Source organism: Heloderma suspectum, chromosome 7 (genome assembly GCF_057233095.1).
Source record: "Heloderma suspectum isolate Gila_16-S chromosome 7, 16-S_ref, whole genome shotgun sequence".
NCBI lineage: Eukaryota > Metazoa > Chordata > Lepidosauria > Squamata > Helodermatidae > Heloderma > Heloderma suspectum.
This window is the reverse complement of record NC_139464.1, coordinates 81,750,060-81,776,138: the sequence shown is the minus strand read 5'-3', so window position 1 is coordinate 81,776,138 and position 26,079 is coordinate 81,750,060.

Sequence of the window (26,079 nt, the reverse complement as noted above, 5' to 3'; positions counted from 1 at the left end):
GGAGAGAACACACTGAGTGAAGAGAGACTTCCAGTGGTGGAGCTTTTGTTACAGCTGTTGCTACTGTTTTGACTAGCAGAAGTGCACTACTACGTGCCAGCCCTGCTAATTCATCTAAACTGGAAGCAACGAGAACAGGGATCACATGCCCAGACTTGCGGTTTGGGATGACCGGCACTGTCCTTCAGATCATCCATCACTGTAAGGCAGGGATGGGCACCAGTGCACCCCCAGACACCTTTCTTGGCACCGGTTGAGATGCCCCACCCCTCCTTTTTTTTTTTTTAATGACAACATTTCTTACTGGCAGCCGGAATCGCTTCAAAGCAAAGTGAGAGCCTCTAGCTGCTCCCATCTTCTATCTGTCTGTCTGTCTGTCTGTCTATCTATCTATTTATTACATTTTTTTACCACCCAGTAGCCAGAGCTCTGGGCAGTTCACAATTCAAATGATATAGTACAAAACAATAAAATATAGATGATAAAACATGCACTTGGGGCTCAGAGATACTCTTAGGAAATGAAGATGGCAGGGGGCTGCAGGCCAATCCTTTCATCTACAGTGCACCCATTTTGTGGTGGTGCCCAAGACAGTTTCTCAAATTGCCAAATGTGCCAGTGGGCCCAAAAAGGTTGCCTTCCCCTGTTGTAAGGTCTAGCATTCCTTTCATATCCAATGCTAAGCTGCAGTGGAAATCACAGGTGTCAATTCATCTCTTACTAAAATCATTGTTTTCCTCTAATCCCATCTGATTTGAGTGAAAATGTTCATGTTTTAAATATTTGTGTCAGTAACCTGGGATTGTCTATGGGGTAAATAGATTATTTAAATATTTCATGTACAGCTGTGCTGAAGAAGAACACATCCTGCTTTAAGTCCTTGCAGCTGGGATTTTTAAATTATTATTATTAAAACACACACATGCATACTTCTGAAGAGGAAAAGATTATGACAATAATAACTGGCCTGGGCAACACAGTTTTCAATGGCTTGTTTACATTTATCAGTCTCAAAGACATTTATTTTTATATGCATCTTATTATAATTCTTTATCCAGCAAATTAATAACAAGCTGGAAAATGCTCTTGTGAATGACCAGTTCTAGAAGGTACTGCATTATTAATCATCATAGCAATCCCAATCTACCAACAGCAATCCACGCACAGGGAAACAGAATTCCAGGTGTAAATAATTTAGTGTGCTATCCTACACTGGCTGGAAAATGCTGGGAGCTGTAGGGCTTTTTTCTGTCTAAACATGCATAGGATTGCACCTTTAAAGGATAATGGGAGGTTTGGCATCAGCACCTGACAACCTCAGGCAGCTACTGAGCTGATGCTTGCCCTGCCCTACCTTGCACAAGGCAGCTGGGTCTGCAAGCTGCCATTTTAAATTTTCCACAACCCCCTTGACATGGCATCAGGGCCACCATCTTAATTTCTGGCAATGTCCAAGGGAGAAGCTACGTTGTGGGAAATTGAAAAATGGCAGTTTGCAGCTGCCACCAGATAAGCCCACAGCCAGGGGCCCTCCAATGTAGGAGGGCCCCCTCAAACCTGGATCTGGGCCCAGATAAAAGGCTCATCAAGGAGCTAGCCAGAAAGTGCTTTGAGTGCTCTGAAGCCTTAGTGTAGCAGTCAGGATGGGGATCAACCTCTCCCCAACCCCCCGCTGCCCATCTGGGGGCTTAGCTTAGCTTAGGGGTCACTGGGTTTCTGAGCTCTGTTCATCTACACACATTTTCACCTGATAGTTACCTATTTATTTATATATAAGTTTTCTCAGCTGCCACTCCCAAATAAAATATTTGATGATCAAATAAAACATCTGATGATCACAGTCTAAAAATTAATATCAAAACAAAACACAGAAGTGCACCTAAGACAGATAAAAAGGAGAGAGAAATGGGTATTATCTACATACTGGTGACACCACATTCCACGACACCATGTTCTCCTTTTTCAAATTCACTTACACCATCAAACATTTGTGCCTACACAACACATTTCTACTCCAGTTATGGAGTGCACCTCCTGCAATTATATCTCAAGATCTGGATCCTACTGGAATTGACTGCATCATTCCTCTGCCCCAGATACATCCATTCATCCATCTCTTGCAAAAAGCTACAATTCCTATGAATGCTTTTCATTTAATTCTGTTTTTCTTCAAAATGTATAGGATAGGTCAGCCTCCAGATGCCCTCCAGATGCCCTCCAGATGCTTAGGACTACAACTGCCATCTTCCCCAGCCAGCATGGCCAATGATCTGGGCGATGGGAGTTGTAATCTGAAACATCTGGGGGGCACCACATTGGGGAAAGTTCAGTTCGGTTATCTCCTCTGATGAAATTCAGGCTTCAGTCATTTCCAGTGAATCACTGAACAAATAAATCTAGCTGCTTGCAAGACACGTTAAATTTGAGGCTCAAAACCTCTTTGCTTCTTGTGCCTTCTCCATGGAGCTCCACCATAAGAATCTCTATGTTCCATAAGCCCAGGGAGAGTTCAAGAAGGCAGCCAAGATGTTGAATTTAACAGCTTTTGCCTTAAAGGAACACTCGATTACCTGTTGAATCAGAAGAGTTATAGGCCAGATACCTAGGAACCAGCCATCCTTAGGGGCGTTTTCCCCACTGAAATCATTGTGACAAACCACATCCTAAGACCTATGGTAAATAAATAGCTGCTAATGAAAGGAATTCTGCCATCAAAAGAGCTAACCGTATGTTGTTTTTAATAGAAATGAGTTTTTAATGCCTTGTCCGCTTCCTCCTGTTTCACCCATACTCGCCTGATAGGGAGAACATAAGCCACAAGGCAGTACATGCAGCATGGGGCTATATTACTTTGGCTCCATGTTCACACTTGAAGATACTCAGGGGAGTTGGTGGTGGGAACCACAGCGAAAGGGCACTTTGCACAGAGTGGCCTCGCAACCTATAAGAGCACATTGTTATCCCCTGTCTTCCCAGAACCTCTACAGGTACCCTGCCTCCAGATCCCACACACAAACAGCCACAGCAAGTGCCACACCACTCCTTCCACTGAGGATACAAGGACCCCACATACAGGTAAGCAAGAGAAGGGGGAAACCTATTCATTAATAACTGCTGAAAATATCTCGCCTATCTCTCCCTTCCCTCGCAATCTATGAAAACAGTGTCTTGGCTAAACTGCATTGATGAAAGCATCCTACCACCTTCTACATCTACTGCACAGGAGACTCAAGGAGAAGCATGCATCATGCAGGGATGGGGAAAGCCGGTGGCCATGAAGCTCCACATGCAGGTAAGCTCTCTGTTGATGAGTGCCAGCTGCTCTGCTCCAAGTATTCCTACTGCTGGTCATTTAGTCATCCTGTTTTGCCCTGTAGGGTCACAGCCTGGCCACATGGAGCAGAACAAAGAGGTATCACACTGCGCCAACCTTCTCTCAGCCTGGTGCTCTCCAAGCTGTGTGTGTGAGAGAAGTGATACATAGGGACATTCCGCATTGCCATGCATTTGATTGGCTCCATCCATGCCTGGTTAATATAGGAGAGGGAGCATCATCAGCATGCTGGCCCATGATTGGTGGGAGTTGGTGGCATTGCCATGAACCGGCTGGGTCGCTCCATTCTATATGGGGTGGGGGTAGTCAAATTTTGTGCTTAGAGTGCACAGGATCCTGGGTAGCTAGTGTGGTGGGCCTGTAGAATTTCCTGGCCTAACACCTGACTCCAAAGATAAGCGTCGATCATTTAGAATGGAACAGGCAAGGGAATTAAAACCTCTAATTAAAATCTGACTAACATCCATCTTCATAATCTTCTTGCCCTTATCCAGAGTCCTGAGGGCACATTAATCCTACTTTGGAACGTTCACAACTGGAAGAGACAAGTGGATGAATTAATGAATTAACAGACGATTAACTGCATCCATTATTTAATGTTTTTGGACCCACTAGAAACTATTAGGGAGACTAGCGTAGATCGTGCCACTATTCCACCCACGTGATATGTCAGTGACCTATAAGGGTTTGTACATATCTTCTATGGTAATATATTTTCTATTAATAAATGTTACTTCGGAATTTCTCATAGGTGTAGAGAAAGGGTGGAAATCAGTGATAAAGCACATGCTGCGCATGTAGGGTGTCCCAGGATCAGTCCCCAGCACCTCCAGATAGGTCTGGAAAGACCCCTATCTGAACCCCAGAAAGCCACCAACCAGTCAGTGTAGAATGAGCCTTTCCCAGCCTGGGCCTTCCAGATGTTTTGGACTACAACTCCCATCAGCCCCAGCCAGCATGGCCAACCATCAGGGATGGTGGGCATTGTAGTTTGAAACACGTGGAGGGCACCAGGCTGGTGTAGACAATACTAAGCTAGAGGGACAATGCTCTGACTTTGTATAAGGCAGCTTCCTATTACACTGAATGGGGTTACCATGTCCCATGGGGGCTGACAGAAGCAGCCATGAAAAATATCAGTGTCCTTTCGGAGAGTAATATCACCACCCCGTTGATTTATTTGGAACCCACTAATGGAATGGTGCTCCTGAGTGAGAAATGAAGCAAACAGAATGGAGAAGGTGACTGACGGTACGCCAAACGTTAGTCAAAAGCTCATCAGGCCTGCCCAGAATGTGTTAGACAGATTGGACCAAGGTGAAGGGAGAGGACGAAACTCCACAGAAGAGTAATGGGAACTGAGAAGGGGAGTATCTGGACCATGCATGGGAGTAATATCCACCTCCATAACACAGTGGGATGACAAACTATTTAATGACTGATAAACTAGTAGCACTTGAGACTCTCCTTTCCTCCCCCCACCAGTCTTTAATGAATATATTTTCTGTAGCTTGACAACATTATGAAATAAATCTGTGGTGAAAACAGCCCAGCTCAATGGAATAGGCCAAGAACAGCATGTACAGCACACCTCTTTGCACACATGGATTTCTCTCTGGCTAGGGATATGTGGGCAGAAGTGGGCTTCTGGGAACTCTCCCAGGCAGAGGGCTCCTAGTGCCGACTATGATGATGATGATGATGATGAACAACAACAACAACAACAATAATAATTTTATTACGTTTATATCCCACTTACTTGATCCTCCTCCTCTGCATTTTATCCTCACAACACTCCTGTGAGTAGGTTAAGCTAAGGGCTTCTCACCATGGGCTTTTATCCTGCTATCGAGATTGGTTACTCAGGCAAGTTTGTAGGTCCTTTACATGATGCTGTCATGCTCCGGGGTCTCTCCTGTGCTTTTTGATTGGGACCATGGTGTTCAGGAAGGGAAGGGTTAAATCTTCCCCTCACCCGTTTTCCCCTGAAATTCCACACACACCCCTCTGCAGGGATCAAAAAAAGCAAAAAAGCAAAAAGTCTCCATTGGGGTCAATGGAGGGTTGTTGTTGTTTTTTTAAACCCCACCCCCATGGGGGGGTAGATTTTCAAGAAAAAAATGGGTGGGGGAAACTTAAATACCCCCTTCCTGAAGCTCTGTGGTCCCAATCTGAATTGGGGACATGCTTGCCTACACAAGAGTAAAAGTGCAGCAGTGAAACTCTGAACTTCCAGAAATACACACATTTGGGAAAGAAACAAAAAGAAACCTAGCACAAATATCACTAGTTGCCTCACGTTCCCCCTGTGTGTTCTCTATTGCTGCTTTTGAAACTGGAGCCCAGTGAGCGTTAGGGGATGGGGGAAGCAAAGAACTATTTGCTGCAGAAGCAGCAGCAGCAGAGAGGAGAAGGTGCAATCAGCTTCCTGGGTGAGGGAGAAATGCAACTATTTGGCTAGCCTAAAACCATGAGAACACACACCCAACAACATCACGGTACACATCACACAGCCATACACACACAACACACTGCAAGTTTCCAAAATCAGGAAGCCACACCACAGGCTGGGTGTTGTTTGTTTGGTTGGTTGGTTGGTTGGTTTTTGTGGATCATGGCACACCAGAAAAAAAATAATAGATTTTCCCCACCCCAATGTGAGAAAATATGGGAGAAGCGGGGGCGGGGAGCACAGGATGACACGGGATGACTGCAGGAAACTAACAATGTCATGTGCGCTGCCCAAAAAATCCCACAAACAAGGCAAGCTAAGAGCACATTAAAAGCGCTGTCTGGAAGAGCCCTGGGTATGTCTGCCCTCGCTGGCTTGGGACAATAATGTATTCATTTATTTTATTTATTGCGTTTATATCCCGCCTTTTTTCCTCTTGCAAGGAACCCAAGGCGGCTTGCATTATCCTCCTCCTCTCCATTTTATCCTCACAACAACAACCCTGTGAGGTAGGTTGGGCTGAGAGTGTGTGACTGGCCCAAAGTCACTCAGTGAGCTTCCATGGCTGAGTGGGGACTCGGCCTTCTGATGTACCTTCTGATGCTAAGATAATTTCCCACAAGATCTGTGGTTTCACTACAGTGCCTAGCAGGGCATTAGGGTTTCTTGCATGGGAGCCTGGGGCTGACTGGAGCCAAGAGGGTCCTCGGCTCCCAAGCAAAACCACGACTCACTGCAGGTAAGCAAAAACATGTCTCGGGGCCAGGGGTGGCTGTTAGAAGCAATCTCAGAGGCCCAAAGTGGTAGTGGCTGGTAACGGTGATGGACAGGGGCGGGGAGGGGGCAGGATAGGCATGAGCCCTGGCAGCACCCAAGTATTGCCAGCTGCTGAGCCTGGGTGAAAGCTGACATTTTCCCCCTTAAAGACAGCCACTCTAAACTAGGGATATTGGTCTGGTGTGATTAGGCATGTCTCAAGCTGAGTGCCACCAAAACAAGATATTCAAAGAAATAAACAGGCATTCTTTAAGTGATTAGATCATTTAACCCTGAGAGCCAAACTATTTTAAATGCATGATTCCATTCGATATATCTATATTTTTCTAGCAAACAGAGGAGGGTCAGGACTGAGACAATGGAGCACAGAGAAGGGTTTTTAACCCACTTCTCCCCACCACATTCCAGATGAAAATCACCCTTCCCCCAGAAGCTGCCATTCCCCTTCCCCGCCCAGCATTAGCCATTGGTACCAACAGTACTTTCAGTTTGGTCACTTAAAATGTGGGTAGGATATTAACCAATCTGAGAAGGCTGGGGGGGGGGCTGTGATGTATTATTCAAGGAATAGTACGATAAGAACAGCAGCAGATAATTATCCATGTGAACCCTTTTTTAAAACAAAAACCAATTTGCTTGTTTCTTTCTGACACAGCAAAATTGTCATTTGATTTTACGATTTGAGGTTTCGATGGGGAATATGTTGTTTTAAATGAACCCTCAAGTGGGAACATCTAACATCACACCTAGGGATGGGGGATAAATTCATTTAGTTCACATGATGATGCAAGCATACCTAATTTCACACTTTTGAACCAATAGGTGGACTCAGACTCAGTCGCCTTCAAAATTCACACTTCTCTGAATTTTGCAATGAGGTTCTTTGTTCCTAATCACATCAGAGTGGTATCCCTAGTTTAGAGTGGCTGACTTTGAAGTGGAAAATGTCAGCTTTCACCCAGGTCCAGCACCAGCAGCTGCATACTCGGACAGCTGCCAGGGCTCATTCCCCCCTGCCCACCCCCAGCATTACCACTACCGCAACCACCAGCTGGAGCCCCTGAGATTGCTGTTAACAGCCACACCCGAGACATTTTGGTGGTACTCAGCTTGAGACACTCAGATGTATTCAAGGCACTGCAGACAGCAGCTATTATGGTCACAAGGCTTTTCCGATTCCCAAGAAATCTCCAAAATAGGGCCAAAAGACATTATTTTAAATCTATATCTAGCAGCTATGTCTTTTTAAAGAATTACTCTAGAGGGGAACTGATCTGGATCTTAAAAGCCCCCCTATCTCCACACTGGGATCCCAATTTAGACTAAAAATGGAAAAAGGACATATCTGTTAGATACAGATTTAAAGTAATGTCAGTTTTGGCCCATAGAACCCACTTTCCGTGTTAAAACTTAAAACGTAATTGCATGCTCAGATAGTTCAGAAATAAAATGTAGGTTTCTTAGCTGGTGGCACTATGCTGAAGGTTCACTCAGGCCTTGCAACACATAAGGTCTCATTCAAGTGACATATCTATGCTTTGGTGTTGTATATGTTACATACACATACACAGCTTCCTTGACAGTTTAGTAAATGAAACAAAAGGAGCAATGGAAATGGTTTTTAATCAATATTCACCATACAACACTGATATCTTAACCACAAAGTGATTATCATGTCAAAAAGGGATGTATAAACCTCACTTTAGAGGCAAGCTGAAGTGAGATTTGGGATCCTAAGGAGATCTACCTAGAAGTCGAATTCCTGTGGCTGATGAATGGTTAAATAAGCCTGTTTTCTCCCTTCATAGTTCTAATTGGCTGCAGTATTGTACCAATATTATGAATATGCTTAATATGTGTAAAGGGCTTTAACACTCAGCTGGAAGGCGTGAAAAATGCAACATGGTAAAAATAGGAAGCAGCGGTTATTAAAATAACACAATGAATGTGAATTGTTTATAAAATAGACTCAAGCAAACATAGTTACACTGTCTTAGATTCACAGTGGTTGGTAGGCAGCCATGGCATGTAGCGATCAGGGCTGGCTTGCAGTTTTGTTCTCAGTTTTGCCGCCTGAGGCAGGAAGTTGCCATTCCTATATGACAGGGAGAGGCAACCTTGTGCCCTCCAACTGTTTTGAACTACAACTCAAATAACCATTTGGGTTTTTTTTCAGGGATGACAAACCATTTTGTTGTTTTAACAAATCAGGAATGTAGAAGTAGTTTTAAAACATGGAATGGCAGTTGTATGGGGGAGGGAGAGGGAAGAGAAATATGAATACTGTGAAATGTGAAGTAATACACATGGCCATCTGAAGAGGTTCTCCATAAAACCCATTAAGCCTAGCATCTACAATTACGTCACTGCACCACTTGGTTGATTGGTAAATAATTCATCCCATTCGTCTTCTGTTCTTGGGTTCCTTGTTCATGGTCATTTCAGTGATCTGTTCTGGAGGTAGCTTGCTGTAATTCCAGTAAATGAAAATGAAAACACTGTAGCCATGTGCTTTTTTTTTTTTTGGTCTTCCCCCAATCTTGTCATTCACCAGTAATGAAAGGGCAGGTTGTCTTACAGCGAAACCCTATACACGATACTACTCAGAAGTAAGACCAATTTAGTTATAGGGGGCTTACTCCCAGTTAACAGGATTACAGCCTAAGGGTTTAAAGGTTGGTTCTGAGGAGGGACAACACAAAGTTGATATATTGCTTGAGTTAAACCACTGAGATTGGAGTGTGATCTATTGCTGAACCTGCTCACAGACTTCCCATTGCTGGCTAATGGAAGATCACATATTCTGGAAAATTGCAAAAAGTGTGTTTGTTCATTTGTTGATTTCTGTTTCTATCAGAAGCTAAGCGCTCTTGAATTGGATGCCAGCCACAATAACAGTGCAGTCATGATGGATCACTTCAGTTCATCTTGCTTCCAATCTCAGTGCTTTAACGACTTTAGGTAACCTTGGCAAGATACGTGTGTACAGTCCCATCCTCCCTCTTGAATTACCTGCCTTCCATGATTTTACCTAGGCTTTTATTGATCCCAGGAAATTAACGTCACCATTGGATCCCATATTAGTGAGTTCCAGACATCATCTTCTTTGTATGAAAGCCATCCTTTTGATTACTGAAACACAGAGTTGAGAGGGACCTCAGAGGCCAACCCACCCCCAATACAGGAAATTCACTACTACAGCATCTCTGATAGGTAGCCATCCAATCCCTGCTTAGCTGCATTGATACAAATTCCACTCCTGCACCTAAAAGCTGCACCTTATACATTTTGTAGTATGGTATTATCCATTACTATCCTGTATTCTTTTTAATGAATTCAGTAACAGGACTGAAAATGTATACGATATCAAATATGGAACATGCCGTCTATTTAATTATTAATTATGTATTTATTTGTTTATTACAAATATATTATTTGTGTATTATAAATATTTCACAGCACCCTTCAATAAAAACTTCAATAGCCATTCACATTTAAAAATGTGAAAATAATTACAATACCAATATAACAAATCATAACAATCATAACAGACAGAAGAGTTTGTCTTGATGTAACCAATGGTTGTAACAATAAAAATTTATTCACTCAATCACAAGTAGTATGATCATAAAAGCCAGGTTTGGTGTTTTTTAAAAAAAAAATCACAATTATTTGTTTATCTGTACAGCGTATTCTATTACTCTGGAATCGCAATATCTAAATTGCAGATAAAGAGTATGGGAGAAAACAATGACACACGAATTGCCCCTGAGACCCGACAAGACCGTGCTGGGGGTCAAGTCTCAACGCCAGAATGAGTACACCAAGGTTGTGCTCTGCATGCACAACCATTCCCGAGGAGCAGCAGGAGTGACTTTCCCCGGAATACTGCCCGTTACGCCCAGTCTAGCATTGGTAGCCTGATAACTGTACACATCTAAAAGGGGAGTCTCAGTGCAGGAAGAAAAGGCCTTTTAGCTTCTGTCCTTATTTAAATTGCTTCTCCTTGTCCATACAAGTCAATGGGGTAGTGAAATTGACTGGCCCACAAGTAGCATCTAGTTACTAGGTCTACTCAACTTCCTTTGTAAGGAACTTTAAAAAAAAAAAGTGAAATATATTGGAAGGGTAGGGTATTACTAATGGGGCTGCGATGCAGGCTTCATTTTCTTTATAAAGGGTTATGTATGCAGATATGTAAATAGCATTGTGAGCTACTTTGAGCTGCAGAAATAGATTAAGGGCATGATCCTATGACATCCACCCTTGATGATTGTAAGCCTCTGAATTCAGAGGCTTATGATCGTCCAAATGCAGAGCTGGAGGCATAGCCGAGGCAATCATCGCCTCCCCACTCCTCCTGCTCTGCATTTTAGCTAGATGTGCTTGTTTGATCATTTAGCTAGGGCAGTTCAGAGGGGAAGGGAAGGGAAGGAGGCTGGAGAGACCTTGGGATAGCTCATATCCCAGCATGTCCAGTCCCCTCCTCCCTGCCCACTGGAATGCCCCCATTACCCCCTCTCCAAGGCCACTTTTCTGACCTCAGAGAGGGAGTTGGTGTGGTCCTCTCCACACCAGCTGCAAGGGGGAGGGGGCAGGGAGCATGGATTCCCAGCCCCGAGGTAGGAGTGCTGTCTCTGACCTTGGATCCAGGGATCCAAAGTATCCTATGCCCCATAAACTTTTTAAAAATAACTTTTAAAAGAGTTACAACATGGGGAAAGAAAGTGCATTACTTGGCACGGACACCTTGCAATAGGTACTTGCAACCAAAATGTACACAAGTATATTGTACCAGTGCTGGCTGAGCTGCTGGGAGTTAGTTCTGGCTTTTCCCTGGCACGTCTAGAGGTACAACAGAAAACTAAAACAAAATCCTGCCAAAGGTTATTTCCCCACAGACCAAGGGCGTGTTTCCACGCTATTGGCTTCACTTTGTGTGCAGCTTTGTTGCAATGTTTCCTTAATTGCATCTTCTCCTTCTCCTGTTTCCACAGCCCTTAAAGACCCGGCTTATCATTGGTGTAGCCTGGGGCTTTGTGCTGTTTCCACTGAGCTCTAATCAAATTATTTTGTTGGTGGCTAGGTGGAGTCTGGGTTGGGTCTGATTACCTCATCAGTGTTTCCGCCTCCTCGGCCGTGTTTCCAGGACAACGGAAGGAGAAGCTAATGGTGGAGTACTGGATTTTTAAAAAGGAATCAGCTTTGCTGTGAAGAGAGGCTTCCCCCCTCTCCCCCCCTTTCTCCTTTCCCCTGAAAGTCCAGATGCACCTACATTCCAGGAACAAGCCTTATTGAGCACAATGTGAGTTACTTCTGAGTAGACACACATATGCTTGTGCTGGGAAATGGGGGGGAGAACACAAAGACTGAAACCAGCCCCCATTGTAACCAGTAAACACAAAGACTGAAACCAGCCCCCATTGTAACCAGTAAACACAAAGACTGAAACCAGGCCCCATAGTTATATCTATAACTATGAAGTACTTCCTTCCTAAGGCAATTCATCGGAGCCTCGTAATCCAGCTTGGTCACTTAATTGCACTTAAGGAATTGGGCTTTAACATGTGCCATTTCAGTTGAGGGGGAATCTCTGTAAGTTCTGATGTGGGCATTCAAAGGCAAGCCTCATTCAGCACAATGAGAGTTGCTTCTGAGGAAACACTAATGGGTTTCTCGTGGGAAAGAGGTGGAAACCGGCCCCCATTTTAATGCACAGGATCTCTATATGGAAGCTGTGAAGGGGTTATGTCCTAAGGTAATGGACCGAGGAGCCTCGACATCGTCCTTAATTGCATTTAAGGAATTGAGGGCTTTGATATGTGCCGTGTTAATGGAGGAGCTTCTCTGTTATTTCTGTGGTCATTGAGCGGGCAAGCCTCATTCAGCAAAATGGGAGAAAACACCCCTTGACTGGGGTCATGGACTGTGTCCTGGTGTTTATTTTCAATGATGTTTTAAAAGTTGTTCCCTCAGCATCCTGCTCCAAAATGGCAATGAAACTTCTGGAAAACAGGGAAGGAAATGGTTGGGTCACTGAGGTCATAGCTACACGCCCCATGGGCAGGACTATGTTCTCGAACCCAGTGCGGTTGTGGAAACAGGTCAGTAATAGAGCTGCAGCAAGCTGGAAGAATCAAACTATATAACCAGTCTCAGAAGAAGAGGTTTTTCTGCATTAAAATGTGGGGCTGGGGCTGAATGGCCATGATGTCATGGAAACACAGAGACTTTACCATGCAGCCAGGTTGGAGTAAATTGCTGGTGGAAACACAGCCCCTGGCTAAACATATTTATTTTATTTATTTCTTAAATGTATAAACCGCCCTTCATTCACTAGGGATCCCAGGGCAGTGTACACAGCATTTTAAAAAACACAAATCCAATACAAAAACAATACAATTACAAATTGTATGAGATTGAGATCCAGTGTGGTGTAGTGATCTGAGTGTTGGAGTGGGACTCAGGAGATCCAAGTCCTAGTCCCTATAGGCCATGAAGCTCACTCGTTGACTTTGGGCCAGGCACTGCCACTTAACCTAATCTACCTCACAGGGTTGTTGTGAGGCTAAAATGGAAAGGAGGAGGAGCATGTAAGCCATCTTGGGTCCCTTGCAAGAGGAACAAAAGGCAGGATATAAATGTAATAATCCAAAATTAAAAGGCAAAAATAAATGGAGCAACAACTCTTCAGCCAGCAAACCAACCCCCCAAAACACAACAATCAATATTAAAAAAAAAAGATTAAAATTTACATCTTAAAATATTAACATTCTAAGATGCTAAAATGCCTGGGCAAAAAAATCCATGTAATTTGGCACTGAAAAGAAAACCAAGTCAGTGCCAATCATAAACTTAAAGAATTGAATTTAACAAATTAGCCCTGTGTACGGCAGGCAATGACAGCTTTATAATCCTGCCTCTAAGTACACACTATGGACTCCAAAGCCCTGAAAAGCTTTGCTTTGCGGCCCACTTGTGCACATTGTGTTGATGCTGCTGTGCTTTCACAGCGCCTCATGGAATCAGGCCTCTAAACCTGTTGCCTTTGCATTCCATCAATGGGAAAAGTCCTACACACACACACACACCAAATTTCCCCCTTTCTGGGTATGTTACTGTGGAAATGAGATAACTAAGTCAGCTGTTGTTGCAACAAGAGTTCTGTCCATTCGATAGAATTGCTTTTCAAACAGTGAGATGATCCATCTTTTCCTCTCCTACTTCCCCCGCCCCAAAAGAGGTGCTGGGTCTTTTTGTATTTAATCCCCACCTCTAAGAATGGCTCCTCTGAATGCAGAAACTGGGCACATGCTTTCTCTGTCCTCCTCAAAGTGCTCCTGTCTTTCTGTCTCTGTCTTTTTCTTTTTTTAAGCCAGCTAGACTCGTGGGTAATTTTCCAAAGAGATTAGCAGGGAGCAGTAGGAACAATACACGTTACTTAAAATAAAAGGAGAAGAATTAAGGAGACAGGCCTATCACAATATATCTAGCCTCTCTATTTTTCTTGGCTTTGGTTTTATTGAAGGATATTTTTTCTGTAGATAAGAGTAACAAATCATCAGCTTTTCAAATCACATGAAAGCACAATAGCTTAATTCTTCTCGGTCTCTTCTGAGTGCCTGTGCTTCATTTTCCTACAAATGAGTTCCTTGTAAAAATGTCACACCACACCACGCTGCTGCTTCAAGACTATTTAATATGCTGCTTTTCCCAACACAGATATGGATTCCTTCCCTTACATCTGAGTTTGCTTTCATCAGCATTGCATAATAGCGTCGCTCCCCAAACTATGCTGCTTACTCAGTGGCAGGATGGAAAAGCACATTGCAAAATAAAAATAAAAGTCTGACCTGCCCAAATTAAGTAACAAATTCCAAATGAAACATTTATAAGAGCTGGGTTGTTGTTTTCTTCTAGAGCCATTAGTCCCCCACAAATAATGAATGAATTTCAATAAATCTTTCTACAAAATGTCAAGTCTTGCTATTTGAGACCAGGAATCTCGGTCACTACTGAACAGCTGCAAAACCATGGGGGGAAAGAGGTTAACTTGCAGTGGAGAAATGATAGGCACCAATTTTCTTCTGTCCCCTTCAGCGGGTCCCTTCTCTCCCGCCCCTGTGGCTTTTCGCAGGTAGAGTGCCAGCCAGACATGTGTATGATGCATTGGAGGGGGAAGCAGAGGGAGTGGGAATTTCAGGGAAGCACTAGGTGTCCTCTCCCTCCCTCCCACCTACCACCTCTCTGCTGCAAACTGCACTCTCCCCACTGGTGCTGTGCGACCACACAGCAGTGGCCAGAGGTGCTAGACTAGGATCTGCTTCCAATTGTCTAAACTGGGCCAGAGAATAATAATTTTGCAAAATTAGTCCTGAACATAATAAAAATGGGAAGGAGGAAGAGATACAGTTGGGGGGCTCCTACCATGGCCAATCAGAAGGCATTGTGCAGCTATTCCACCTTTTTCTCCTTAATGGATTTTCTGCAGTAAGAAAATTTATTTATTTATTTAGTTATTTATTGCATTTATACCCCGCCTTTATTCCTCTTGCAAGGAACCCAAGGCGGCTTACATGATCCTCCTCCTCTCCATTTTATCCTCACAACAACAACCCTGTGAGGTGGGTTGGGCTGAGAGTCAGTGACTGGCCCAAAGTCACCCAGTGAGCTTCCATGGCCCAGTGGGGACTAGAACCCGGATCTCCCAGCTCCTAGTCCAGCACTCTCGCCACAACACCATGCTGGCTCTCATAAAAAAGAAAAGAGAGAGAAGAAGCAGTTTAGAAAAGATGGGAGGCCTACAAGTGGAAGTCAATGATGCCTAGAACACACACACCCCGGTATAATTCTGTGAATGAGGCAGAGTGATGATACCATAAAAGCCTCATCTGGGAGCACCTACAATGTCAGCGATTCAGTGTGGACATTTCTAGTCTAAGACCATGGTGCTCATTACCTTTGGAATCAAATATTCCCCTGAAAATGATCTGTATAGGCCAAAGTGTGTTGTGATGAATCTGTCACTACTCCTGCAGCCAAGCCAGCTGACCTCGCCCTATCACAGGTGATGCACTGGCAGATGTCTCAGTTACCCAAGTCAGGCTCTCCGGATGGCATAGTGCTAATGGGCCCTAACAAAGGGTTTTTCTACATGAGGCATTTATTGTGTGCTTGTCATTCCCTACAGTTGTTTATGACTTCTTTAGATGATGTCATGACCTTCTGTGTCTTCTGTGTCTTTGCTTCTGTGCCTAATGAGCACTTTCGGCAAGTGTTTTTAGAGGAGGAAAAATGCAGCATTTAATTGTGAAAGTGTACAAAACCATATATTTCCATTATTCCGCTATACCACAGTGACATCTAGAGGACATCCTAGAGAGTGAAGTCAAGTGGGCCTTAGGAAGCATTACTAACAACAAAGCTAGCAGAGATGACAGTATTCCAGCTGAGCTATTTAAAATCCTAAAAGATGATGCTGTTAAAGTGCTGCACTCAATATGCCAACACATTTGGAACACTCAACAGTGGCCACAAGGCTGGAAAAGGTCAGTTTACATTCCAATTCCAAAGAAGGGCAACACCAAAGAGTGTTCAAACTACTGTACAATTGCGCTCATTTCTCATGCCAGCAAGGTTATGCTCAAAATCCTACAAGATAGGCTTCAGCAGCATGTGAACCGAGAACTACTGGAAATACAAGCGGGGTTTCAAAGAGGCAGAGGAACTAGAGATCAAATCGCCAACATTCGCTGGATCATGGAGAAAGCAAGAGAATTGCAGAAAAACGTCTATTTCTGCTTCATTGACTACACTAAAGCCTTTGATTGTGTGGATCACAACAAACTCTGGAAAATTCTTAAAGAGCTGGGAGTACCAGACCACCTTACCTGTCTCCTGAGAAACCTGTACGAGGGTCAAGAAGCAACAGTAAGAACCGGACATGGAACAACCAGTTGGTTCAAAATTGGGAAAGGAGTACGACAAGGCTGTATATTGTCGCCCTGCTTATTTAACTTATATGCAGAGTACATCATGAGAAACGCTGGGTTGGATGAATCACAGGTCGGAATTAAGATTGCCCAGAGAATGATCAACAACCTCAGATACGCAGACGATACCACCCTAATGGCAGAAAGAGAAGAGGATCTGAAGAGCCTCTTGCTGAGGGTGAAAGTGGAGAGTGCAAAAGCTGGTTTGAAACTCAACATTAAAAAAACTAAGATCATGGCATCTGACCCCATCACTTCCTGGCATATAGAAGGGGAAGAAATGGAAGCAGTGACAGATCTTACTTTCTTGGGCTCCAAGATCACTGCAGACGGTGACTGCAGCCATGAAATTAAAAGACACTTGCTCCTTGGGAGGAAAGCTATGGCAAACCTAGACAGCATAGTAAGAAGCAGAGACATCACCTTGCCGACAAAGGTCCGTCTAATCAAAGCTATGGTTTTCCCAGTAGTAATGTATGGCTGTGAGAGCTGGACTATAAGGAAGGCTGAGCGCCGAAAAATTGATGCTTTCGAACTGTGGTGCTGGAGTCCCCTGGACTGCAAGGTGGTCAAATCAGTCAATCCTAAAGGAAATCAACCCTGAGTGCTCCTTGGAAGACAGATACTGAAGCTGAAGCTCAAATATTTTGGCCACCTAATGCGAAGAGAAAACTCCCTGGAAAAGACCCTGATGCTGGGAAAGACTGAAGGCAAAAGGAGAAGGGGACGGCAGAGGATGAGATGGCTAGATAGCATCACCGATGCAATGAATATGAACTTGAGCACACTCCAGGAGAGAGCGGAGGACAGGAAGGCCTGGCATGCTATGGTGCATGGGGTCACGAAGAGCTGGACACGACTTAATGACTGAACAACAGCAACAACAAAGCAGAAAAACAAGAAAGGAAATGCTCTTCGTGTAGTACTCAGATATCAATTCTGTAGAAAAAAACAGAAAGTAAATACAACAGATATCAGCTGATTAACAGCCTCGTCTAGAAAAACTCAAAGACCTTGGGGATGTTCCATTCACAATTGCACAAAAGGATGTTAAAGGAGAATAATTCTTCCTTTCTTTTTTAAATATTATTGCCTCACATCACAAATGTTTACATAGGATTCCTACCAAAATAGGAATTAGAAGCTAGGTCTTCAGAGTAATAGATCAAAGGCTGAATTATCTTAGCCAATTGTGCCACAGCTTCTTCAAAATCCACCAAAGTTTATTGTGAGGGGGCGATAATCAAGAGTTCATATAGGGTGGTCACTTACATCTCACTAACCAGTTGCTGGGGAACATGGGCATGACGGTGCTATTCATGTCCTATTTGTGGGTTTCCCACAGACAGCTGGTTGGCCACGGTGTGAACAGAATGATGGACCATTATGTGCCTGTTAACTGTTCAAGGGCAATCACAAGGCCTGTGATCTCCCTTCTTATGGTTCTTTGATGTTAAACCAGGTGTGAATTGGACAGCCTTTCAAACCAAGGACTGTCTGCTGTTAAATAGAGTGCATGGCCTCCTTAAGTCTCCTCTCCTCTGCCCGTCTCTGCTCCAAGGTGAAATAAATTTCAAAAGCAAAGAAATGCAGACCTGAGCAATTCCATCCCTCAGCGGCCAGCATGATAGCCTTCCCTGAGTAATGTTACTTGAGGTAGTAAAACGAATTGTAAAGATGTTTTCCAAAGAACCATGAGCATTGTGGAAGGTTTGTGGGGAAAACAATAGTTTTAAACTAGGATTTTATTTAAGCATCTGTGTATCCCTTTAAAATGGGCCAAGCCAATGAGAAGGTGCAGGTAGTTGCCTCTGCCCCCAACCCCAGTTCATGCATTCGTTTGTTTGTCTTGGGGATTTCTTCCCCTGACCTTCAATTTAAGTATTTCCAGTGTCAGAGACTCTGAAAACAGTAAAATCTGCAAACAACAATAAAAACAACACAACGATAAAACAGCTGAGTGTTTGTAACATGAAAATGATTTCATCAGAGGTAAAAAGGCCTGGGGATATTTAAAACAAAAACAAAAACTGGTCTTAGCCTGAAAATCAACAGGTGGGTATTTCATGGGCACAAGAGGTTCCAGGGCAGGAGCAGGCAACCTGGTGCCCTTCAGATGTCTTGGACTACAATTCCCATAAGCCTCAGCCACCAGGCCCTGTGCTCAGGGATTATGGAAGTTGTAGTCCAACACATCTGGAGGGTGCCAGGTTGTGTACCGCCGCCCTAGGGGCCTGTGCTGATCTGGAACAATGGCATCATTCAGCACAGGTTACTAGAGAGGCCTCTGGGCGGGTGCAACATGGTTCCAGGTGCACCACACCAACTGCGCCTGTCACCACAGATCCCCCTCACTGCTCGCCTCCAGGCCATGACAACCAATAGATGCATGAACCTTCTTGGGGTCAAACTACAAATTACTATTCTCTTTTTATTCACAAGTAAGCACAGGGGACCTGATCAACATCTGGGCCTTTGCGTGGGAAAGTGAGGGAGCTCTTTGTCCCCTGATGTGGTCCTGATTTTGATCAGTCGGCAAGGCACACACCTGCCATTTGCATGGTCCAAAAGTGCTTCATTGAAATCGGTGTTTCCATTTAACTAAGCATGTGCTGCCACCGGAGCCATCTTGCATTATCTGCCCTTTGAACACTGAACCTGCCAAAACCTTCTGCCTTTAAACAGAGTTCTACAACATCTGGGTCAAACATCAGAATACATTAATAGCTTCTGCTGCTATAAACCTGGCAGTGGTAGAATAATTTTGTTCATGGATTTCTGTGTAGCACTTCTCTGTATATAACCCCGATAGTTAAGGGAGAAATGAGAAAATAGGCAGTTGCATTAATAATGGAATTCTGAATCATTCTGTGAAGACTGAGTATTCATGACAAAATTTCTTTGGTTATTTTTGCTCTAAATGCATCACGATTGTAATATATAGTAATAATAATTAAGACAAAAAGTGTACATGCATGCAAAATAGGGTTATGATAAGTTTTCAGGATTTCTTAAAGGAAAGGGTTGTATCTTGATGCAAGCCATGGTACTGGCTTGTAAGCCATGCAGGCTTTCTCTGCTCTCATTACTGCAGAGTCATTATAGCAAAGAGGCCTTCCACTTTGTGCCACATCAGAATAATTGCCAGCTAAATTCTGAGTTCCAGGCATTTTTATGCCATTTTGATGAGGGTTGCTAATGGTATTTGAAGCAGGCAGAGCATAGCAGAGAAACAAGGTGGACCATTACATAATTCTTCACTTTATACTATTCTCATAAAGGAGAACAAGATGGTATTTTTAAAAACTAGGGTATATATTTTAAATTATGAACACGCTTACGCTTTGATTTTTTTCTGTATGCTGCTAGATGATTGGAGAAGAAAATAAAGCCATCAGCTTGAACCTGGAGCCTACTTTCCTAAATTATGTAAACTTCTGAGTTATCTAAAAGAGTATGTAGAAGTCTGTGATGCAGAGATGGTTGTCTTTGTTGACTGTAGTTAGAACCTTGCTTGCTTTATAGTCTGAGCAAAGGGCTGGATGTGCCTGATCTCTTCTGATCTAGGCAGCTAAGCAGGGTCAGCCCTGGTTAGTACTTGGATGGGGAACAGCCTGGGAATCAGGCTTCCTGCACTGAGCAGGGAGTTGGACTCGATGGTTTTGTAGGCCCCTTCCAACCCAATGATTCTATGATATTGGAAAAAGAGTATTGTCCCTCCATTGTCCAACTGGTTTTTCAGGATATGGGATGTTTCTATTATGATAGAAATGATCACTATATAAGAGGAAGAGAGAATCAGATGTTTGAGAATAGCTTTATTGAAAAACGGTGTACTTTTTACATTCTAGAATTATAAATTCCGGGATAGGATTCGTCCATATTCGTTCTTTTCATTAGTTTGAATTTATGTATTATAATTTCTGTACTTGTAGAATGAGTTATTTATTTTTTATATGTGCTATTTATTTTTGTATATGTCTTATTTATTTTTTATAATTCATATCATTGTTTTAGGGTTTTGTTTTTAAAAAAATCTAAATTATGTAAATATCATTTTTATACCACTATCAGAACATTTATATTGCATTCCTGGGACTCCCTCTGGTGGTTAATTGAACATTTCAAAACATATGTTTGTGAGTTGGTCGCTTTTTGTTTTGGTTTTGACAATCTATACTGTACTGCATCTGGTAAAGACTCTGCTAAAATATAATTGAAATATGTATCAATTAATTAAAAAGCAGATATCTACACAATCTGAACCTATTCATTGACAAGACCCAGTTACAAATCCTGACATCCCAGGGAATGGAACCTTGACATTAGGGCTGGAAAACTGCAGAAGAGAGTTCTAAAACCTTTTGCCAATATGCAAAATGAGATGAAATTTCCAAATGTGGCATTCTACACTGAGTCCAGATTCAATCTTTCATCTTGATTCAGGAAAAATAAACCATCTGTGGATTGGTTCTTTATAGCTGCCCCCAATTTAGAAACTGCATGTGATCGTCTCAGTGCCAGAATGGCTATTTAAAATTTAAAATCCCATTTTCAGGACTGTTCCTATCATTAGGCAGGCTGGGATTTTTTAGTTTACTCCTATATTTGCTCCACTATCAGGACGCCATCTGGAGTTTCAGCCTAAGGCACCAAAATGTCTTGGGCTGTCTCTGACCATTAAGAGAAATCCATGCTGGTATCTATGAACGCTTTGTAAACATGTCATGTTCTGTAATGCTTGTATCAAACGCACTGACTGTTATGCATACCAACACAACAATTGTGTTATCTTGCCAGACCAGAGCATACTCTTAACTACTTCAAAACCTACTAAGAATGTCACAGGAGCAATTCTAACTTACAAAAAATTCACATCATACCCAGTTTTAAATAAAGACATTACCTGTGCATTTTGACATTACAGATCAAAAGGAATTTGATATTTGGAGAGGAGAGGGCAGATTCATTGGGAAAGGAGAATCCATTTCAATCCCTCCTGGAATTTAGTATTTAGGTGAGACTTGACACTGCACAGTAAAGTGGCCAACTGGGATTGCCCCCTAAAGAAAAATGGGACAATGATTACATAGAGCCTTTTCTTAATTGTCTTTTGGGGCTTCTGGAGTTATTTGTAATTGCTTTTTTTTGTGGATTTCTACTGTTTTTTATTGCTTCTTTTATTATGTCTGCCACATTGGGAAGGTTCCACCCTTAAACACATGAATGTTTACTAAGAAGTAAATTTCATTGTGTTCAATGGGGCTTACTACCAAGTAAGCATGTACATAGAATTGCAGCCTCAAAATGCCATGTACAACCAGTTCGAGATCACCATTTACCATTTCGTTTCTACTCTTCCTTATGCGATGAGATTTATTTATATATATATATATATATATATATATATATATTTATGCTGGGCTGTCTCTTTCATTAGGCAGAGTAAGGCAACCACCTCAGGCTGCAGATGTTGAGGGACAGCAGTGGCAGCCTCCCGGCTGTTCTCATAAACCAGAGTTCCTCAACCTTTTTGGACCCGTGAGCACATTTGGGAATTTGAGAAGCTTATGTAGGCAGGACTACAAAATGGCTCTCATGGAGGATGTGGCTTGTCACATAATGGCTGCCTGGGGGCCTGGCTAGTCAAGAGAGGTGAAGGGAGAGAAATAATGAGGCTAGAGGGAAGGAGGGAGGCGAAAATAGCATGGCAAATGGGTAGAGGGATGAGAAAGACCAAGGCTAGAAGCTAGGAGGGGGATAAACAGTGAGGTAAAGAGGTAGGGGAGAGAAATAGTGAGGCTTGAGGCTGGAAGTCGAGAGAAACAGCACAATAATGGGGTTAGTGGGAGAGAAAGAGCAAGGCTAGGGGATAGGAAGAGAGAGAAAGATGGGGGAGGGGAAGGGAGAGAAAAAGCAAGGAAAGGGATTGGGTAGAGAAAAATAGCAAGTCTATGTATAATTGCTAGAAAGTTGTATTTTCATGTGTAGGCATTTCATATGTATTCATCGCTATGGATATATACAAATCTATGTATATATATATTTTAAAAATGGGAACGTTTTTAAAAAAAGCTGTGCAGGTGCCCATGGGTGCCACATTGGGGACCCTTTGTGGGTGCCATTGGAGGGGCCCCGTGGGGCTCCTTGGAGCCCGCAGGTGCCAGGTTGGAGACCCCTGTCAATAACTATCTGGCTGTTCCCCTTTGTTGGAGGACAGAGCCATCTGTGAGAGACAACCTGCCTTGCACCTCCTAAATGTAGCCTGCGGTAGACGCTATTCCATTGCCGCTGTTGAAGATTCAGCTGCCAGTTCAGCCCAACTTCTCTACATGGACTGTGGAAGAGGGTTTTTGCCCTTTGCCTCACGCAGCATTTTCGGCCAGACCTGTATTTATGTGCATTCAATAGTGTTATTTCACCAGTGGAAGGGAGATAGCTGGTGGGACAGATTTCCCCTCCCCCCTGTAGCCCCCCCTGCATCCACCAAATCTGCTCCAGAGGGTCGAGGGATCCTCCAGAGCTGATCTGGAAGGCATGCAGGGGAAAGAAGAGAACAGGGAAGTCGCATTCCACAAGCAGACTTCCACTCACACAATGTTGGTTCCAAGCCTGCCTTTTCAAAAAATCCTAATAAAGACATTGACTTAAAAACAACAACAAATGGGCCCTTGTATAGCTCTTGAACTGTAGACACTTTGAGGATCTTCCCATGGCCAAAATAAGCCCCACAACTTCAACAAAATATTCTGTCTCATGCTTTAAAAAAGCTCATTCAGTTTATCTTACCATGATTGTATCTTTCCACCTACATTTCTTCAAAGCATGACTCTCTCTCTCTCTCTCTCTCTCTCTCTCTCTCAAAGAATGTGAGACGTTATCTGTATGAATCTACTCCTATATATTTCTGCCCAACAGAACATTTTTTCTCTTTTCAATTTCTGTATGACATAATGTAATCTATATTTCTTTGATGCACTCAGACATCCTGGCCAGAAACATATTTCCTTTGAAGTAGTGCTTTAGGTAGGTGTTTGACAGACAACTATTCTTTTTTGCCCCTGTAATGATTTTGATATGGGCATCTTAAATTTTGTGATGGCAACAACCTATATTAGTCACCTTTAATATCAACCTGCTTAACACATCAAAGCAGGGTTTCCAAGGTTTTCTTCACTAAGGGAGAATTAAAAGAAAGTCTTATAGACATCACATTACTTGTGTGTTAGCTTATGCATGTTGTCACATCCCCATATGGTTTCTGCAAACATTCAATTGCTTACTGAGTAGCATTAACTAAATACCCTTTAGAAAGAAATTTGAAAGGACTGTTTCATAAATCACGGACACATTTATTTACTTACTCCATTTTTTCCACCCTTCCTCCGAGGAGCTCAGCGTAGCATACATATTTCTCCCTCCTCCCATTTTATCTTCCCAACAATCCCGTGAGGTAGCTTAGGCAGAGAGACAGTGACCTAGTTCACATGTAATGACAACCCGGAGTATGGGTTGAATATGGTTTGTCACTGAATCGTGGGTTGTGGTTGAACTGTGGATTGTCGTTATGTGCAAACCCTGCACTACGGTTTAACTATGGGTTGTTAACTACAAACAAACCAGAGTTCACAGCCCAACAATAAACCGTGAATTCTTTTCCTGAGTTGTTTGTGGTTAACAGCTCACAGTTAACCTATAGAGCAGGATTTGTAACAACAACCCAGGATTCAATGACAACCCATACTTAACCAATACTCTGGATTGTAGTTACATGAGAACCAGGCCAATGACTTGGCCAAGGTTACCCAGTGAGGTTTGTGGCTGAGTGGGTCTCTCTGGTCCTAGCCTGTCACCCTGACTACTACACCTTACTGACTACCCTATGCCACATATATAGCAATGTACTTGCATGTTTATTCTGAGGAAAACTGTTTATGATAAAATACTTTTTATCACTGAAAATAATTCTACAAGGATAGAGCTTATATTTATAGATACATATGTGTGCATGCATGTGTGTGTGTATGTACACACACACACACACACACATACACACAATAATTCTACACCACCATTTGGCCCTGAAAAAGGCCCCCAGGGCAGATCACAAGAACAACAACAAAATTGCACACAGTTAGACGTTTACAGAGCATTAAAATAAAAGCTAATGAAGAAATCCATCGCTGCTAAGACTGAAACACTTTAAAAGCCTGGCAGAATATAAATGTCTTAACCGCCCACCTGAAAGATATCAGCAAAGGAGCCAGCCTGACTGGGGGTTCCATAATTGGGCCACTGCCACAAAACAGGGTCTGTCCTGCATCCAGGCCAATAGAACCTCTCTTACTGGCAAAACCCAGTTCGCTGCCTGTGAACCACGACTGATAAATCACCCATCATCCAATTTCCAACAACCCCACTGGTTGGACTTGCCAGACACATCATATTTCAGGTGTGCAGCCTACCTGACTTCAGCAAAGGAGATTGTTACCTTGTTGTGGTGCTGGAGCTTGAGCACCTCAATGACGTCATGAGCTAAACCGTGAAGGGACACCCAAGACAGAAAGGTCATGGCAGAGAGGTCAGACTAAATACGATCCCTGGGGAAGGAAACGGTAACCCACCCCAGTATTCTTGCCATGATGAAAACTAAATGGATCAGTACAACCAGAGATATGTCGGTATACCATAGGAAGATGGGACTCCCAGGTCAGAAGATGGTCAAAATGCTACTGGGGAGGAACAGAGGATAAGTTCAACTAGCCCCAGATGTGATAACGCAGCTAGCTCAAAGCCGAAAGGACGGCTAGCAGCCAATGGTGCTGGTGGTGAACGACGAATCTGATGTTCTAAAGATCAACACACCATAAGAACCTGGAATGTAAGATCTATGAGCCAGGGCAAATTGGATGTGGTTATTGGGGAGATGTCAAGATTAAATATAGACATTTTGGGTGTCAGTGAACTGAAATGGACTGGAATGGGCCACTTCACATCAAATGACCACCAGATCTACTACTGTGGACAAGAGGACCACAGAAGAAATGGAGTAGCCTTCATAATTAATAATAAAGTGGCTAAAGCAGTGCTTGGATACAATCCAAAAAATGACAGAATGATCTCAATTCGAATTCAGGGTAAGCCATTTAACATCACAGTGATCCAAATATACGCCCCAACCACAGATGCTGAAAAAAGCAGAAGTAGATCAGTTCTATGAGGATCTGCAGCACCTACTGGATAGTACACCAAAAAAAGATGTTATTTTCATTATAGGAGACTGGAATGCTAAGGTGGGTAGTCAAACAACACCTGGAATTACAGGCAAGCATGGTCTGGGAGAACAAAAAGAAGCGGGACATAGGCTGATAGAATTTTGCCAAGACAACTCACTGTGCATAACAAACACTCTCTTCCAGCAACCTAAGAGACGACTTTATACATGGACTTCGCCAGACGGTCGACACCGAAATCAGATTGACTACATCCTTTGTAGCCAAAGGTGGCGGACATCTATGCAGTTG